The sequence below is a fragment of the Dipodomys spectabilis genome, unplaced genomic scaffold (genome assembly GCF_019054845.1).
Source record: "Dipodomys spectabilis isolate Male_0828 unplaced genomic scaffold, ASM1905484v1 ptg000225l, whole genome shotgun sequence".
NCBI lineage: Eukaryota > Metazoa > Chordata > Mammalia > Rodentia > Heteromyidae > Dipodomys > Dipodomys spectabilis.
In genome coordinates, this window is record NW_024870902.1 from 4,975,877 (window position 1) to 4,982,500 (window position 6,624).

A 6,624-nucleotide genomic window follows, 5' to 3' on the forward strand; every position below is an offset into this window, starting at 1 on the left:
ACCTGTGACATTTGGTATAGATGTTGCACCAGACTACTCTCTATTTGACACAGGTCTAGGCACAGATTACATGCTCAGTGAGTACACTGACTAATTGCACCAGAGAAAGGAGTCCTGTTCCAACAAGGAACCCATAAAAACATAGTATATACAAAATAAAACACACTTGATTTTTTTTTTTTTAATGCCAGTCCTGGGACTTGAATTCAGGGCCTGGGTACTGTCCCTGAGCTGCTTTTGCCCAAGGCTAGTGCTCTACCACTTGAGCCACAGCTTCAGTTCCAGATTATTATTTTTTAGTTGTTTGTTAGAGATAAGAGTCTCATATACTTTCTTGCCCAGGCTGGCTTCAAACTGTCATCCTCAAATCTGTTTCCTGAGTAACTAGGATTACAGGTGTGAGCCAGCGGCACAGTTCCTATTCAGTATTTCAAATGATGTGTAATGAACTTCTGGGCAACATGGTGACATCACAGGAACAAGGAATCTGGCCAAGTACAGTAGACCCTGGGTGTCCACAAGTAAATGGGTCCTGTTGTTGGCTGTACCTGGTCAAAACTGTATAGCTCATAGACAACCCCGCATATGTATATTTCTGAATGTGTCAGCTTCAAAGAGTGCATGGATATAAGTGCTAGGGTTTGAACTCAGGATCTCAAGCTTGCTTTCTGAAAGCACTGTACCCCATGAGCCATGCCACCAGCTCAGCTTTTTACTAGTTATTTTGGAGATAAATGGAGATAGAGTCTAACAAACTTTTTTGCTGTGTCTGATTTTGAGCCTAAATCCTCTGAATCTCAGCACCCTGATTAGCAAGGATTACAAGTGTGAACAACTATGGCTTGATTGGGAGCACCTTTTATTTTTAAGATGAAAGCAACTGAATAAATACATTATTGTTGACATTTTAATGACAACAATGTAGAAACAAAGATTTCTCCTTATAGTCAAAGGAGAGAAGTAGCAGGCATATAACATAACATAAAATGTATAACACTATAAGCATCTTAGGTTGAAATTTGGGGTTGTATGGAATTTATGTTGCCTGTGAGTAGCTAAAGTAATTTCAAAAGCAATATTGTCAATCACATCAAGTCAGTAGTTATATGAATATAACTGACTTTATTGTGTATTTATATTTAGTTTGTTAATTTTGTTGGTTGGTATGGTTGCATAATGGATAAAAACAATCCGGGAGTATTGGCTTACACCTATAATCTGGGAGTTAGAGATAGGAGGATCTAAAGTTCGAGGCTAGTCTGAGCTACGTAGTAGGTTTAAGACAGGCTAGGCTGTCAGACAGATAGATAGATGATAGATAGGTAGGTATAGATAGATAGATAGATAGATGTACATAGAGGTAGATACATAGGTAGGTTACGTAGATAGATTCATAGTTAGAAATGAAAACCACTTCAAATGTAGCTTTTGAAGTGAGAGTTTATTTTTTGTGGTGAGCGTGGGCACTGCCCTTAGCTTTTTTTTTTAATACAATTACACTTTTAATCATATAGACTAATTTACTGACACTGTCAAGATCATTATAGAAATATAAAAATGAAATGTGAAGTCCAGAAAAGAAAAAAGGCCAAAACAGTGAAATAGAACTAAAGAAGTGATCTTCCAAAATAAGTAATGTATATGTACATATAGTATGTATACATATTTATATCATAAATAGAGTGTGAAGCAAGGCAAAACAAAAACACATTACCAGGATGAGATGTCTCAGTTTGTCTGATTTGATCCCACATCAATGAATAACTTATAGAGAAGTGAGAATAAATGCCAATAAGATGCTTTGGCCAAATTTAATCAATAAAGAAGTACAGAGGGGGTGGTAGCTAAACTGGGCTTTCTTAAAGTCCATTTTTAAAAATTTTTTTATTGTGAGAATACCATACAGAGGGGTTCCAATTACATGGGCAAGATAACGAGTACATTTCTTATCAAGCATTGTTGCCTCCTCTTTGTTTCCCCTTCCCATCCCTTCCCATACTCCCCCTCTCCCCCCACCCGATTGCCCTTAGCTTTTTAAAGGCTAGTGCTCTCCCATTTGAGCCACATGTACACTTCTGGCTTTTTGGTGGTTAATTGTAGATGAGTCTCACACACTATGCTACTGGGCTGGCTTTGAATTATGATCCTCAGATCTCAGCCTCCTGACTAGCTACGATTACAGGTATGAGCCTCCAAAGCCTGGTGAGAATATTACCTTAATGAGGTAATACTTATCTTAGTTTTTACATTATGATTGATGCACAGTAACTTGTCCACAGTGAGGGGTGTCACCAAGATATTTCATATACTGTATGCACATAATGTACTTTGATCATATTTGCCACCTCTGTCCCCTTCCTTCTCTCTCTTGCCCTTCTGCTTCTACCTCCCTATTGGTCCCCCTTTTGCTTTCATGACTTTTCAATAAAATTTTGTTTCCTTTTTCAATAGCTTCCACAGATGAGAGAAAACAATCCAAGTTTGTCTTTCTTAGTCTGGTTTATTTCACATAACACGATGGTCTCCAGTTCCATCCACTTTGCTGCAAACAATATAATTTCATTCTTCTTAATGGCTGAGTAAAAAGCTCTCCGTGTATACCGTTTTTGTTATTCATTCATCCACTGATGGCCATCTAGGCTGATTGCATCATTTAGTTACTGTGAATAGTGCTGAGACAAGCAGGAACGTACAGGTCGCTAGGTAATGGGGAGCCTTGGGTATGTGCCCCGGAGTGCGAAGGCTACATCATGTGAAGTTCTGTTTTTAATTGAGGAACTTCCTTAGTATTTTTGGATTGGTTGAGGAACAGCCTTAATATTTTCCATAGGGGCTAGACTACCATTCCTACCAAGAGAACGAGAAGGAACTTTCTTTTCTATAGCCACACTATCATTTGTTGTTGCTCTTTAAATTTTTCTTCTTGATAGCATTTTTACTTGGAGGAGGTAGAACCCTAATGTAGTGTTGATTGCATTTTCCTAACAACTATGGGTGTTAAGCATTTTTACATATATTATTAGCCATTTGTACGTGTGTGTGTGGTGTGTGTGTGTGTGTGTGTGTGTGTGTGTGTGTGTGCCAGTCCTGGGAGCAGGGTACTGCTTCTGAGCTTTTGTGCTCTACCATTTGAGCCATAACTCCACTTCTGGTTTTTTGGTGTGTGTGTGTGTGTGTGTGTGTGTGTGTGTGTGTGTGTTGAATTGGAAATAAGAGTCTCATGTACTTTCCTACCCGAGCTGGTTTTGAACCCCAATCCTCAGATCTCAGCTTCCTGAGAAGGATTACAGGTGTGAGCCTGTAGTCACCTGGTCCCTTAGCATTTGTTTGATTAAAAAGCATCTGCTCTGCTATCTATATATTCCTGTTGTATGAGTATCTGGCAAAGTTTTCTTTCACTCGGTAGACTGTGCTTCCTAGAGGAGTCACTGTTTCTTAATTAGTGTAGGATGGCCTCTGATCACTCCTTTTCTGGGGCATATTGTTGGCTTTAAACCAAATGTAATATAATTTGAAGAACTGAAAGAGTCACCTGGACAAAGATGTAAGTACAAGGACAAAGTCCCAGATTCCTGCAAATAATGTCTTTTTCTCCAAGTTTTGATGATATTAATATGCCACAAAATATTTCCAGCTGGGAAGTTAAAAAAAGAAAAAAGCAAAGCAAGGAAAGTGTGTTCTATTAGTTTAGATCCAGTGTCGTTTCATATTGACATAGGGTTTTATTTTTAAAATTTCTACCCTATCTTTTTCCCCCAGAATTTTTAGCAGACTTTTTTAATAATGAAAAACCCTAGAAAACACATCTTGGTTTTTCTGCACAATATTACATCATGAGATCAGTGTTCTTCAAGAAAAAAAAAAAGTGGACCCCAAATCCTCAAAAATAAAAACCCTGGATTAAAAGAGAGTCTGCTGAGAAGAATGCCATTATCCCCTTGCAAATCCGCTCCTTTCTCTATTCTCAGCCGCATGCAGGGACAATAATACAACATAGCCTGGGGGAGAGTCTGGTGCCTGTTTGCTATATAGAACCCCACGGCAGACCCCTCGGAGAAGCATTCTCTCCATCTAGGAGAATGTCAAAAAGGAAAAGCAAAAGAAAAAATTTGGATCTTGATCATAAAAAAAAAAAACAACCTTCCAGCTGTAAGTGCCATGTTTTTTCATTTTGGAAAGCATCCTGTTTTATTTCATTCCTTTGATAATTCATTAATATGATTTTTTAAGTTTTTATTGTAAAGATGCTGTACAGAGGGGTTGCAGTTACATGAGTAAGGTACATTGTACATGAGGTCAATGTACACGAGTACATCTTGTCTGGCATTGTTACCCCTTCCTTTGTTCTCCCACGATTCCTTCCCTCCCCCCAAATGCCATATTTTAAAACACAGGATAGAAAGTTTGTCTTTTTCTGTTTCTTTGTTTGTGTTTGTTTTGTGTGCAAGAATTAGGCCTGGGTGCTGACTCTTGGCTTTCTCTGCTTAAGACTGGTGCTCTACTACTTGAGCCACCGTCCAAATGCCTGTGTGGCTCACACCTGTAATCCTAACTACTCTGAGATCTAAAGATAGAAGTTTCAAGCTAACACAAGATAGAAAAGACAGGCTGGAGGCATGACTCAAGTGGTAGAGCACCATCTGTGAGCAAAAATCAGTGACTACAATAAATTCAAGCTCTGGTACTAGTACACTCTCCTCCCCCCCCCCCCAAGAAAAAAGAAAAAAAAATAAAGCTGCAGGAATTAAAACCACCATGTAAAACCGATTGTTGTATTATCAACATAATTACTGTTTCCAGAAACCATAGGGAGAATTGAGACATATAATGCTTATTTGGGTGTTTTTCTTAATTCATTGGGATGGATAGAGAAGGAAATTTCCTTACTGGTATTATTTGGTATATATGAGGGATGGATTACATCTAATTTTTAGAGAATTGAGCCTATCTCCATAGGATTTTGGTGGGGTTCTAAAGAATTTTTAACCTTACACTCTGCTATTTAATAATGCCTGTTAACAGATACTTAGTGTCTAACCATTCTTAAATGTGTTCCTTTCTTTCTTTCTTTGTCTGTCATGGGGCCTGAACTCTGGGCCTTGGGCGCTGTCCTTCAGCTCTTCAGATCAAGGTTAGTGCTCTACCTTAAATGTGTGTCTTCTTGACCTGCCTCTGTAGTGACTAAAAATCTTCCTCCCCAGCTGGGAGAGGAAGTGGCTCAAGCCTAAAAGCCTGAGATCTTAGGCTCACAGTTCAAAGCCAGCCCAGGCAGTTAAGTTCTTGAGACTCTTATGTCCAATTAACCAGCAAAAAGCTGTAAGAGGGACATGGCTTATGTGGTAGAACACCAGCCTGGAGTGAAAAAGCTAAGTGAACACCTGCCTTGAGTGAAAAAGCTAAGGTTGAGTTGGACAAAGAAAAAAGAGCCTGATGCTAGTAACTCCAGCTGTAATCTGAGCTCCTCAGGAGGCTGAGATCTGAGGATCACAGTCCAAAGCCAGCCTGGGCAGGAAAATCCATGAGACTCTTTTGTCCAATTAACCACCAGAAAACCCGAAATAGAGCTGTTGCTCCAATGGTAGAGTGCTAGCCTTGAGCAAAAGATGCTCAAGGACAACGAACAGGCCCTGAGTTCAAGCCCCACGACCAAAACACCAAAATCCAACCAACCAAACCAAACCAAACCACCAACACCATCACCAACACCAACAAAATCCCACCTCATCCCCAAACACCCAAGGACAGACAGTCTGAAGACTGAGTCTGGGTGAAGGGAGACATTTATTTACCTGTGCACACATTCTTTATGCTCTAGGGGGGTGGAAATGGTTCCTGGATGAGCAGTCTGACGTCCGAGTCTCCTCCGAGCTTACTGACTCTTCCGGTGGCTTCTAGATCATTGCCAGTGTCTCCAGACATCCGCCTAGTGTGTGCATGGTTGTGCATGGCAGCGTGGAGTCGCTCACTGCGGATGCTTTTGAGTCTGCAGGTCGGGGGGATCCAGCGCCCTGGAGGCCCCGGGCGCGCGCGGCAGTGCCCGCAGTCTCCCGCCAGGGGGCGCCAGGCCCACGACGTCCGCGGAAGGCGGTGGACGCAGCCCTGCGGCTCCCGCACCGGCGCGGGGCTGGCGGGGAGACAAGTTCAGGTGTGGCCGGCAGGCGGGCGCACGACCTCGGGGGCGCAGCCGGCTGCAGAGGGCGCCTGGTCCACACCGCCGCCCCCCGCCCCCCCCGGCCCTCTTCTGCACACCACCCTGGCGTCAGATCGTGTTTTGTGTTTTGTTTTTTTTTTAAACAGGCTTTCTTCGCCCCCATACTGCTGGGAGGCGTCAGTGAATGAGAGGCCCCAGGGGCAGAGGGAGAAAAGAGGCGCTGGGAGATTGAATACCTTCTTTAAATTACTGCTGACACCTCGGTTCCAGGCCCCTAAAATCTCAATCAACAATCCATTAGAACTCAACAGGAGTAAAACTAAATCCTCGTTTAAGTGTATTTATCCGATCTCTTTTCTCTCTTTCAAATGCTAAATCCATTTCAGCATATGCACGCTTCTTTCTCTCGCCTTTCTCTCGGGCCTGGCAGCCCCTACCACTCTGGTAAATATGAAACATGCTAATCATATGAC